Genomic DNA, 13,969 nt, shown 5'->3' on the forward strand with positions numbered 1-13,969 from the left:
CACAAGTGTCGTCGTCGCCACCTTCTGCGTCCTCGTCTTCGGACTATGTGACCCCTCGACCTCTCCCGTACGGCAATATACGCAACAGCAGCATCCCAGCCCCAATATTACCAGGCCAGTGCCGGGAAATGTATCATTTTTGCAACTAAACTGCAACGGTCTCCGTGGCAAGGTCGATGAGATTGTGGATTTCATGAGTCAGAAAAATATATTGGTCGCAGCTATCCAGGAGACAAAGCTGACCAACACTTGCAGCTTGCACAGTTGTCACGGACACAATGTGCTATGTAAGGATCGCTCAAGGAATGGCGGTGGGGGTTTTGCCTTCGTGATACACTGTTCCGTACAATATAGACATTTCGCCTGCGCCTGTCGCTAGTGACCCTTACATGGAATGCATGGGGATAGATAGCAGTCAGGTCCGGCACTGCCGAGATAGAGCTATACATCGTATACATACAGCCGGTTTGTAGCTTTGTCCCGATTTATAGCCCCGAGATAAGTGGGTTACTATCTGGCCATAATCGTCTGGTTGTTGGGGACTTAATGCACATCACACTTCATGGCATTCTCCCCTATGTAACGACCAGCGTGACTTGGCTTTTGCAGAGCAGTTTGAAGGCTCCAAGTTTTGTACGGTGAATGAGGATGCCCCCACTAGGAGTACGAGGAGTTGCAGCAGGTCGCCAGAAATTTCCATTGCATCCCCTGATCTCTTGAGTGACCATCTCTCCACAATTCTCAGTCAGAAGAAGTCCGATTGGGCTAGCTTCAGAGTGTATACCAATCGCCGCTTCAGTGAACTGCTACCCCCTCGGATGTGCTAGTTACCGAGAGGAAATTCCGAGACATCATTAACGCAGTAGCCGCTAGCTTTACACCAGCCGGTCGAATACCTCAAGTGCGGCCCAATTTCCCGGCGCAAGCAGTGGTACTCGCAGACGAGCGTGATGGGATTCGTGCTATGGACCCCGCTAACCCCAAAATCAGCGAGCTGAGTCTGGAAATAAACAGGATAGGCAACGAACATAAGCGGGCTTTGTGGCTGGAACACTTGGAGTAATGTAACTTAGGCACCGTTTTAGGCAAGCTGTGGTTTACTGTTAAGTCACTCTCGAACCCCGATAGACGGGATGACAGGACCTCAGTCGCTTTTGGCGAAGTAACCGTGACTGATTCGAAGAAATGCGTCAGGTTGTTCAACCGTCAATTTATTGTGCATCCCGAGAGTTACAGGGCAAGGAGGAGAGCCACTCGCCGTATTCGTGGTCTCCGAGCCGATGGATAATTTACCGTGGGCGAAGTTACGAATGTGATCCGTGGCGCCAAATCATCTAAGGCGTTGGGCCCTGACGTAATCTCTACTTTGATGTTGAAGAATCTGGATTTACCTGGAGTTTACTCTTATAGTTCCCGATGTCTGGAAAATGGGCAGAGTGATCCCGCTACTGAAGCCTGGAAAGGACCCGAGTTTGGGGGAGTCCTATAGACCGATCTCCCTTCTCTCACCAGTGGCAAAGACGCTTTAGGCATTACTCCTCCCGAGCCGTGAATTTCCATTCGCCTAGCATCAACATGGATTTCGAAGACTGCATAGCACAACAACAGCTTTGCCTGGCATCACCGCACACATTTGCCGTGGTTTCAATCAGCCCAGGCCATGTGATAGGACGGTCCTCGTGGCACTGGACCTATCGAAGGCATTCGACACGGTCAGCCATGCCAAATTATTTGAGGACATTACCAACACGTCCCTCCAGCCGGGCCTGAAACGTTGGGTCGCGAATTATCTGTGTGGTCGCCAGTCATTTGTGGCATTTAGGGATAAGAAGTCGAAGCACCGTAGAGTGCTATCCCCAAGGTGGTGTGATATCTCCGGCACAGTTTAACCTCTACCTATCCTTCATTCCACCCGCTCCAGACGGCATAGAGATCGTATCATATGCGGACGATTGTACGATCATGGCATTAGGTTCCCCACCCATTGTTGACATCTGCGATAGGTTGAACGTCTACCTCAACAAACTTGCCTCATATTTCGCTGCAAGAAATATGAAGATATCTGCCACCAAATTTTCAGCCACCACCACCATCAGGAGACAAAGATTCTACCTGTGCGAAGACATAACTACATGCTGTCTAAGCAATATCTTTTGGGCTGTTATCGCAGAGACCATCCAAATTATCATGTTGTGGATAGATTTCCACCGCCCAGAAGCTTTAAGGTAGATCTTTTTGATCTAGAGCGAGAGGTTCAACGCTACAAGAGAGAACCACTAGATCAAGCTGCATATGAAGCGGGTCTAGGCAACATTTATGCAGACACGGTAACCGTTGCGGTAAATGGTTACCGGGGTAGTTTGCTGTGAATGTAAACACAGAACTGACGTCGTAATACCATCAAACTGGTCGCCTGTTCTCCGCTGTCGCGTGGGTCCACCTTCATTTATTCACCTTGTTCTCCTTCGAACTTTATTGAAATCGATCGAAAATCCGATTTTGAAGGAAAAAATATCCGGTAAAAATTGCATCCAACTATAGCCGTATACGGCTATAATTTGCATCATGTCTCTATGAGTCCTAAAGTTTTCCTCATTTATTGGAGATAAAATGAGAAAAGGTAGTAGAACTAGAAATCAGAAATACGAAGATATTTCCACGTTATTGCAGTTGTAAACCTTTTTCTTTCTTTGCCTACTAATTTTTACTCGGCAGATGAAATAAATAAATAATTGATGTCAAATGACCTGCGACAACCGTAAGTTTAACATAAACTTGTTCGCATAAATAAAGGTCTGCCGACTTATATTATTTTAACACATTTGCTTACTTAAGGTGTACAAAGTTATTTTTATTGTTAACTACTTATTGTAATCTTTTCATTCTAAAACATTTTTGGTGGAAGAAATCAATACTTCAAAATGGAAATTTTAAATTTTTTAAAAAATATTTTTATAAAATATTAAAAAAAGTTTTTTGGCTTAGTAAATAAGATATTTTTTATTTTTTCAAGAATGTTTAAAAATTTTTTGTAAAATTTTTGAAAAATTTGTCTTAAAAAAAAATTTAAAAAATTACTACGTTAATATAAATGCTCTAAATTATGAATTTACGAAATTTCAACCAAATTGGACAAGGGAATTGAGGGTCAAGCGTAATGGGTTAAAATTTTGTCTTTAAAAATATTTATTGAAAATTGTCTATTAAAAACTTTTGGGAAAATGTTTTCGTTTCATAAGATGTTTCTGAAATTTTTGAAATCTTTATTTTAGAAAAAATAATTTCGATGATGGCCGGGCCTGAGCAACATTTTGCCTTTAGACATTTATTATCAAAATTTTGCCTTTAGAAAAAATGTCTTTCAAGTTTTATTTTCAATTTTTATTTGTTTCTATTTGGGACAGAAAAGCATAATAACAAGAAAATTTTAAACGTGTGAGCAAAATGTAGTGTCGCAAAATGCATTGAAATTTGCGCTTTATAGACTTCAGAAAAAAACTATTATATAAAATTTTTATATTATAAATTATATTATTATATTATACAAATTGTTATTGTAGTCTTTAGAAAAATTGTTATTGAACTGAAATGTTGTCTTTAAAAAAATAATTTCGAGGGTCGGGCCTGGGTTGAAGAGATTGTAACCCTGAATTATTAATACTTTGTACTTGGGAAAAATTGTGATGAACTTTTGTTTTTAAAAATACTACGCTGAAATTTTGCCTTTAGAAAAAATTTCATTAAAATTTGTTAAGAAAAATAATTTTAAGGTGGTCCTGGTCTGATCAATATTTTGTCTCTTCAATCAAAATATTTTCTATAGACAAAATAATTTTGTCTATGACTGATTTGGCTCATTTACAAACCCAATCAACCTGCCCTAATAAGTAGATGTTACACACGGAATGACGAAATTAGTATAGCCCCATAGGAGAGGGGGAGGGTATAAAAATTGTACTCAGCTGTTCGTATTACATTACTTTAGAATTGTATTCTGGGAGGTAGGTATAAAAATGGTAAACAAAATACAAAGTTTAATAAATATTACAATAGATAATAGATCTCAACTAGAATGCGTTATAAAATGTTGTTGGAGTTTTGAAGAATCCCGTTTGCAAACAACAAAACATAACAAAATTGACTCGTTTTGCTTATGTCGTTCACACTAGTTGAAATGTTTTGGAAATTTCTCTTTTTCACACTCCAATATAAATATTATGATTCACTACTGTTCAGATTTATTTCTTCTTGCTTTATCTGTAAAATTTTGTTAATTTTATACATTTTTTTTGGAAAAAAATAGATTTTTATTTTTTGACATTATCCGGGCAAAATTTAGCGATTTTTGGGCTCACATGCTTTGAATGAAACGAGTCGTTTGCTTAAAACAACTTAGGTCTGAACATAGTATAATACATATAGCCATTAGACATGTTTTAGCAGGTGACATTTCATGCATTGGAGATTTTTTTGCCATAAGTATATAAAACTATATATTTTACACTTTTCTACACCTTAATATGAGATTTGTTTGATCGCAATAACTTTTAATTCTGGTTTATGTTGTTCTTATATGCGCTAAATTAGTATATCGCTTTTTCCGCCATGTGCTGCTGGATACAATTGCGTAGCGGCCAATAAAAATAACGTGTAACTCTGGATTAGCATATTTTTAGAATCAAGTTTTTTTTTCTTCTTTTTCTCGTATTTAGGTGTGAATGGCGTTTGTTCTTGTATATGTACCTCGAACAATATTTCTATTTTTGAAATCCGGCTTCTAAGTTTTGTCACTTCATTGGCTGACGTTCCAAGCAATAAATGTAGTTTGTGGTTAGGCGTCTTTAAACACCAGAAACTTCGGCTGAGGATGGGTCGGAGGTTAGTGTAGCATCACGAGTTCAAGCCCCGTTGAAGGTTCACTTTTTTTATTATGTGCATAAATAAAATTTATATTTTGCGTTTTAAAGGCGGACTTCCCGCACATAGTGGATTTTGGTGTTTAGGTTCTATCCCTAGTTATCAACAATTTAATAAATTTTAGTTTTTGGGATGATCCATTAAATGGAGCATTGCGCTACCTTTCCAAATATATTAAATATTTAGGAAAATTCCATCCAGAGATGTTGAAACGGCTTTCATGCCCATTCAAAAAATTGAAATGTCTCGATTTCTATAAGGAGTTCAGTCAACATAAGTTCGGAGTTCGGATTCTGCCCCTTGGAAAAAGTGTCAATTTTGCTGTTTTAATCTCCTCCAAAAATGTCCAAAATGTGGCCCGCTAAGTTTACACCAATGTAGACCTATATTATTGTTGCAGTACTCGACTTATCGAGTGGTTTGTTCTATTAAAAGGGAAATATCAAAGAATGCGACAAAATTAGCAAATATAGGGCTTATGAATTATGGAATTGTGGGCTAATCCAAACATTTTTAGCACAAACAAGTATATATCAACAAAAAATTAAATTTAACTGATTGTGTTAAAAACAGCAATAATAAAACAATCTATAGTTTGCCAGCTCAATATTCTACCCTGTTCTCCTCTATTTCCTTATTCCTATTATTCATCACCATTATTTCAGTTAGATGTGTAGTTACGTCATTGTGGTCTCATGGTTATTTATGCAAGCAGGGAAGCCATGCGTGGGTTGACACAGAATCCTATTGAAAAAATAATTTGAAAAAAAATTTTAATCCCGTGAAGGTCGTCCAAAAACAGCCGTTGTAACAGAAATCATTGATACCGGGCGTGAGATACAGGCAACCTTGGGCATTTCTTGCACCAGCGTACATGCGATATTGCATTAACACCTTGCCTTTAAAAAAGGTTAGTCCTGGTTGTATCCCACACAATTTGACAATCGCTCCAAAAAAGGCTCGATTCAATTAGTGTGAAGAAATGTTAAAGAATACGATCGCGGTGTTTTAAAATGCGTTTATAAGAATGGCGCAGGTGGCGAATCGTGCACCTATGCGTATGAGTCCAAAATAAAACAATACTTGATCGTGTGGGTCTGGAAGATGAACCCCAATCCAACGAAAATTGTTAGTGGAAGAAGCTCTTCGAAGCAAATGATTGCCTGTTTCTTCGGCATGTGGCGACTGCTCAGCTTGAGCAACGTAGGACGGTCAATTCTGAGCAGTATACCTCAATTTGATTGCCTGAAGTCTTGAGAGAAATTCGAAAAACAAACAAGAGAAGACGAATCATTGTTTACCGTGACAATGCGAGCGCTCACACATCGGCTGAAACTAGCGGCTATTTGACAGGCCAAAAGGCCGAATGGATGGGTCATCTGCCGTATTGCCCTGACTTGACACCCAATGACTTATTTTGATGCCTGCACATTAACACATTAAGATAAAAATATTTTGAAGGTGTCTCAAACGGAGTGGATTGGAAAAAGTGCTTCGACAATTGGTTTGACCGCATTCAAAATAGTATAATTTGATGAACAATAAAACCATTTTTGATGATAAAAATTGGAATTTTACTATTAGCCCAATGAATTATATAGCTGCCTTCGTATAACGCAAGTCTCACTTATGCCATATCATTGCTACAAATAATTTGTGCAGAAATATTTCAAAACTTGCCTTTGTGAACATTTGTAAGTTATTAGGCTTTCCAAAGCGATCTGGCTGAGAAGGCACATTACTTTTCCACAAAATTAACGTGTGGTCGTGACGTGTGTTGTGTGGTCCCTGGTCACAATCTGGACATACAGTCGGACCTCGATTATCCGGTAATCGATTATTGGGAAATCTCCATTATCCGGGATAGAAAAGATATTTTTGCCTTTATCCGGGAGTAGATACACATTTAAGATTACAAATTCGCTAATTTTCCTACGTAACAGGGGCAAACTTCTCATTTGTCAATTAGTACTGTCCAATTCATGTTCATGCTCAATGATTATTTCAAAACTTGCCTGTGTGAACATTTGTAAGTTATTAGGCTTTCCAAAGCGATCTGGCTGAGAAGGCACATTACTTTTCCACAAAATTAACGTGTGGTCGTGACGTGTGTTGTGTGGTCCCTGGTCACAATCTGGACATACAGTCGGACCTCGATTATCCGGTAATCGATTATTGGGAAATCTCCATTATCCGGGATAGAAAAGATATTTTTGCCTTTATCCGGGAGTAGATACACATTTAAGATTACAAATTCGCAAATTTTCCTACGTAACAGGGGCAAACTTCTCATTTATCAATTAGTGCTGTCCAATTCATGTTCATGCTCAATGAATAGGGACGTCATTTTTATAGCCGAGTCCGAACGGTATGACGAAGTGAGAGACCTCTTTGGGGAGAAGCTTTACATGGCTGCTATCTCTAAATGTCACCAGCATTAGGAGGGGATAACCACTGCTGATTTTTTTTTTATATTTTCGCCAGAATTCGAACCCAGGCGTTCATCGTCCACGTATAGACTTCTTAACCTCTTAGCTACGGTGGCTCCAGTTTTACGATTATGTTTGAAATTTAAAGTGAAACGAAGTGTTCGCCTGAGATCCGTTTGGTATGCCATGATGAAGCAGTCGTAGATAGGTATTAGGTGTCAAAGAGAGACCAACTGCGTCGTACCAGTGTAAGGTGTTATTTATTGGAAAAAGTCCTCGGCTGAATGTTTTAAAGAATGTTCACAAACTTCATGTTATTTATAAACCTAATATAAAAGCTTAGTTAACTAAAAAAATATAATAGAATATTTTAGCAATCATTTTGTTTCCGAAATAAGAGATCTTTGGAAGAAAATTTGTCTTAAAGATGATCCTTCTGATAGACAACTTACTCATCCAGACATAAATGATTTCCAGCCTGAAAAGGCTATTGGAAATTTTTTCCACCGAATTGCATTTCCATAGTTCGTCCAAAAGAGCATGTCATAGGGCTTTATATGTAATGAACGATTTTAACACTGAGGAAATTAAAAGTTGGATCAGGTGTGACTATAATGCATCTCAATTTGGTAATGCATCTCTTTAGATATAACAATGGCCACAAATAAAATTCAGGAGGAAAATAATTCAGATGAATCTGATGATTATATAATTCGCCCAAAAATATCTTTGGGATAGCTATGAGGCTAGCTATACATGCATGAGACTTTTTGGAAAGGTTTGCTCGAGATCCAATTTTTAAAAAATTTTTCACTAAACCCTTGAATTTTTGATTTTATTTAATTTTATACCCTCCACCATAGAATGGGGATATACTAATTTCGTAATTCCGTTTGTAACACCTTGAAATATTCAAGTATATAAAGAGTGATTTGTTAAGAGCTTGATAACTTTTTTTTAAAAAAAAAACGCATAAAATTTGCAAAATCTCATCGGTTCTTCATTTGAAACGTTAGATTGGTCCATGACATTTACTTTTTGAAGATAATTTCATTTAAATGTTGACCGCGGCTGCGTCTTAGGTGGTCCATTCGGAAAGTCCAATTTTGGGCAACTTTTTCGAGCATTTCGGCCGGAATAGCCCGAATTTCTTCGGAAATGTTGTCTTCCAAAGCTGGAATAGTTGCTGGCTTATTTCTGTAGACTTTAGACTTGACGTAGCCCCACAAAAAATAGTCTAAAGGCGTCAAATCGCATGATCTTGGTGGCCAACTTACCGGTCCATTTCTTGAGATGAATTGTTCTCCGAAGTTTTCCCTCAAAATGGCCATAGAATCGCGAGCTGTGTGGCATGTAGCGCCATCTTGTTGAAACCACATGTCAACCAAGTTCAGTTCTTCCATTTTTGGCAACAAAAAGTTTGTTAGCATCGAACGATAGCGATCGCCATTCACCGTAACGTTGCGTCCAACAGCATCTTTGAAAAAATACGGTCCAATGATTCCACCATCGTACAAACCACACCAAACAGTGCATTTTTCGGGATGGATGGGCAGTTCTTGAACGGCTTCTGGTTGCTCTTCACTCCAAATGCGGCAATTTTGCTTATTTACGTAGCCATTCAACCAGAAATGAACCTCATCGCTGAACAAAATTTGTCGATAAAAAAGCGGATTTTCTGCCAACTTTTCTAGGGCCCATTCACTGAAAATTCGACGTTGTGGCAGATCGTTCGGCTTCAGTTCTTGCACGAGCTGTATTTTATACGGTTTTACACCAAGATCTTTGCGTAAAATCTTCCATGTGGTCGAATAACACAAACCCAATTGCTGCGAACGGCGACGAATCGACATTTCACGGTCTTCAGCAACACTCTCAGAAACAGACGCAATATTCTCTTCTGTACGCACTGTACGCATTCGTGTGGTTGGTTTAATGTCCAATAAAGTAAACTGAGTGCGAAACTTGGTCACAATCGCATTAATTGTTTGCTCACTTGGTCGATTATGTAGACCATAAATCGGACGTAAAGCGCGAAACACATTTCGAACCGAACACTGATTTTGGTAATAAAATTCAATGATTTGCAAGCGTTGCTCGTTAGTAAGTCTATTCATGATGAAATGTCAAAGCATACTGAGCATCTTTCTCTTTGACACCATGTCTGAAATCCCACGTGATCTGTCAAATACTAATGCATGAAAATCCTAACCTCAAAAAAATCACCCTTTATATTCTTGAGCGTCATGACATTTTAAGTCGATCTAGCCATGACTGTCCGTACGTCCGTCTGTCTTTCGAAAGCACGATAACTTTCGACGGTGCACCCTAACTTTAAAATTTTGCACAAATACATCTAATCCGTCCATATTTAGATATAGCAGCCTTATAAACCGATCTTGGGTCTTGACTTCTCGAGGATAAAGAGGGCGAAATTCTTATAAAATATGGCAAAAATTTTGCACATGTGGTTTTGGTATGACTTCCAAAAACTGTGTTAAGTATGGGTTAAATCAGTCCATATCTTTATATAGCTGCTAGTTAAACCGATCTCCCGAATAGACTCCTTGAGCATCTAGGGGGCCCAATTGTCACCCAATTTGGTTGAAATTTTTCTCATGTCGTTTTGGTTAGACTTTCAACAAACGTTCCTAATATGGTCTCTAATCTGTCTATAACCTATAGCCGCCATATAAACCGATCTCCCGATTAGACTTCTTGAACTTTTATAGGGCGCAATTATTATCCAATTTTGCTGAAATTTTGCACATATTGTTTTGCTATGACTTCCAACAGCTGTGCTAAGTGTGGTCTAAATCAGTCCATAACCTAATATAACTGCCATATAAACCGATCTCCCGATTAGACTTCTTGAGCTTTAGAAGGTAATATTTTAGGTAATATTTTTATAATATATAATATTTTAGAGGTAATATTTTTATATGACTTGTACGGCATAACTATACGGCCCATATCGGTAAATAACTTGATAGCAAATGCGATCCATGGTGTAGGGAATATAAAATTCGGCCCGGCCGAACTTTGAAGGCTATTACTTGTTTACTAAAAATTATAATAAATATTAAAGTCGAAACTCAACATAATTTTTGCTCAACATAATTTTTGCTAAAAAAACATGTGGTAAAGCTGCAAAAAAATGTTTCCATTATCCGGGAAAATTGATTATCCTAAATGGCTCTCGTCCGGAGTAACCCGGATAATCGAAGTCCGACAGTATATCCTGCACGTTGGGATCAATCCTTGTTCGGTAAGAATTGAGGCGGTCGCATCTGTCGGATTGTAATTGAACCAGAACTACTCGGGATTGCCGGGTGAGGTCAATTCCTTTAGGTGCAATGGAAGGCAGTCGTTCTCCAAGGACCACATTCACCTGGTAGCTATTCATTGCATCTGCTTCCGTATTTGCATGAATGTTGTCTAAAACCGCTTGATATGCCGTTTGATCTGGAGGATCTCTCTTGTAGCGCTGGACCTCACGCTTTGGGTCATGCAGATCTATCTTTAGGCTAGATCTGCATAGGACGGTGGATACCTATCTACAAGATGATCATTTTGATGGTCTGCGATAACAGCCTAAAAGGCATTGCTTAGACTGCAGGTAGTTATGTCTTCGCACGGGTAGGATCTTTGGTCCACATGAGCCCTGAGGCAGTGCAAAGGAGGAATGGAGGATAGGTAGAGGTTGAACAGTGTCGAAGACATCACCCCGAATTCTAATCACTAAATACCACAAAAGACCGGCGACCACACAGATAATTCGCGACCCAGCGTTTCAGGCTTGGCTGGAGGAACATGTTGGCGATGTCCTCAAATAGTTTGGCATGGCTGACCGTGTCGAATACCTTCGATAGGTCCAGTGCCACGAGGACCGTCCTATCACATAGCCCGAGCTGATTGAAGGCACGGCGAATTTGTGCGGTGATGGGATGTAAATCAGTTGTTGTGCTTAAGAGAAAAAATATTGACCCAAATTTGACCAATTAAACATGGTATTGACTTATAAAACTTTTTTCAAACAATTATTTTTGACATAGATATTTTTTGTGTCACGGCAAGTGATTGGTAAAGAGGGAAAACATTGAAAAAGTTTTTATTGTACGAATTAAATAGCTTTTTAATAGCAAAGATTGTGTATTGACCAAGTTTATATTGTGTTCTCTTTCACACATATGTAATGCGAAAAGAAGTGCGAATGAGACAAATATATGTCTAGCTTCTACCACATAAAAACACGAAGTGGCATGGTAGACAAAAAAATTATAATTTTAATGTAAAATAAACGTATTTTGAAAAATGATGCGGCGAAATAGTTTAATGCAGAAAAATGCCGGATGTGAACAAATAGAGTGGATAAATCCAATCGAAACAAATGGGAAGGCATTGCAGAATGTAATATTTTTAATATTATTTTTATCCATATATAGATTATCTCGATTTGGGCGCAGAGGATGAAAGAAAATACAGGTGGATCTAGATGTCGTGATATTGCACATAAAATGCTAAGATTAGTATTTATTACGATTTATTTTAAATATGCATGTTTATAAATTATATTGTTTATAATATTCCACACAGACGTTGTCGTCGACAACGAAGAGAGGCTTAAAGTGGAATTGAAAATTTTTTTAGAAGCCTGGGACCATTAAGAAAGAATATACATAAATATTTTTAAGCAATATGTTTCATGTTTTATCCGCAGTTTAATCTAATGAAATAAAAAGTTTTTTTTATTAATGTGACAAATATCAATTATTTATTTTTATTAAAACAGTAAAAAATGTCTGTTTGCGCTTTCTTTTTTGGTCATAAAATCTTATTGAGATTCCATTACAGGATTCTGTCCGGCTTTAGACCACTGTTTAATGCTTTCTATTCAAAGAATAGTATAGCATAAAAACCTTAAAAGTCAGAAAGAAACAATTCAAATTCTTCTAGCAACAACACACTTTTTGCTGACTTTTAATGTTTTATGCTATACTATGCTTTGAATAGAAAGTATTAAGCAATGGTCTAAAGCCGGACAATATCCAGCAATGGAATCTCAATAAGAAATATCAAATTTCAAAACACATTGGTTTATTGGGTTAATAACGACTTTAATTGGATTATTGGGCTTATCGTAAATCTAAATAGCAAAATTGTTAAAAAAAAATTGTAAATCTAAATAGCAAAATTGTTGAAATCTAAATAGCAAAATGGTTAATAATACAAATTCATTTATAGATCCGATTTCAGCAAATTTTTTATTTGAATGTACAAATTAATCAATAACATAGTTTTTAATTTTTTCTGTGTTGCAGTCTTCGAAATCCATGCTGATGTTCAGCAAATGGAAATTCGATACGTAATATGCTGCTTAAGTAAAAGCAATTAAGGGCTACATAAGAAATATTATAAAAGAAGTGGTATAGGATCTAAGTCCAATTTGTAATTCAAATATTTTCGATTCAATTAAAAAAATTATTGATTCAATTAATTTCTTAATTGAAAATTAAAAAGCATTCAATCACGATTGTGATTGAAAATTCTTAGATACTATTAAAAAATTTTGTAATTGAAAATTGCAAAAATTTCAATCACGACTGTATTTGAAAAAAAAAAAATCAAATTCAGTTAAAAAAATGATTGAATCAATTAATTTTTTAATAGAAAACAATTTTACTTTAATTGAAAACTTTCAACGATTTTTTCTGTGTTAGCTAAGACTTGAAGAAAAAAGTTGTATCTAATTGAAATTTTTGTTTTTCTTTTTAGTTGCTTCTTTCTCCAGTTCAGTTTCAACCAAATTGACTACCGAAAATCTTCTATAGCGTAAAGTTACCGGCAAACTGGCCTCATCACATTCAATTGAAGCATCTGATTACGCAAAGCCAAAGCATATAATTATTAATAAGTATTTGCTATCATATATATCAGAAGCATCTCCATTGCCGATGCTAACGATTTCTCACCATTATTACCAGATTTTGCTGTTTTCGTTTAAGCTCCAAAAATATGACGACTCGGTAATGATGTACATTGGGTACATTTACAATCATATTATACGACATTCCAAGAATCGACATCAAAATGTAAACCTACTTTTTCTTTTATGCATCTTCGAGGTATCCGATTTCACAACAAAGCTTAAACAAATGGATTCATGGTCATACGTGGATAAAAACAGAAAACGCAAATTTTCAGCATTTACAAAATATTCATTGGAGGTACAAAACTCTAACAACCAGCCATATTCACAAAACATTAAAACTTCAAAAATTTATTTCGTTTTATTGAATGGTAGGACAAAGTTTCATAAATGTCTCACATACTCAACAATATACAGTAATAAACAGACCGTAATTTATAGTGATAGTTTATCGCAGAACGATTATTTTCTTTCGAAACCACCTCCACATTTCTCGAAAAATCTAATGTGTCGATTATGGATAGCGACTAATTTCCGTCTAACAACACAACCATTATAAAAATTTGTATTACGGATAAAAACTTTTGTCAATTGACACCAGGACTGCCAGACTTGACAATTTTACGCCATTTTGATGATTTTTTGGACGCTTGACGATTTTTTTTCTTTGAAGGTCATTAGGTCAATTTTGAAA

General features: G+C 37.0%; 1 protein-coding gene across 2 annotated transcripts in view; it reads left to right on the top strand.

Annotated features, from left to right (window-relative positions):
• LOC106093609 (alpha/beta hydrolase domain-containing protein 17B) overlaps positions 1 to 13,734 on the top strand; it is an 84,317-nt gene extending 70,583 nt beyond the window's left edge. The window contains exons 6-7 of one of the 2 annotated variants that reach the window (XM_059361985.1): positions 13,122 to 13,260; positions 13,331 to 13,734. The gene's annotated coding sequence lies outside the window, so the exon portion shown is untranslated. Of the gene's footprint in view, positions 1 to 13,121 lie in introns of both variants that reach the window. The other variant, XM_059361984.1, reaches the window with a different exon arrangement.
• Positions 13,735 to 13,969: the final 235 nt, after the last annotated feature.

Source organism: Stomoxys calcitrans, chromosome 2 (genome assembly GCF_963082655.1).
Source record: "Stomoxys calcitrans chromosome 2, idStoCalc2.1, whole genome shotgun sequence".
Lineage (NCBI taxonomy): Eukaryota > Metazoa > Arthropoda > Insecta > Diptera > Muscidae > Stomoxys > Stomoxys calcitrans.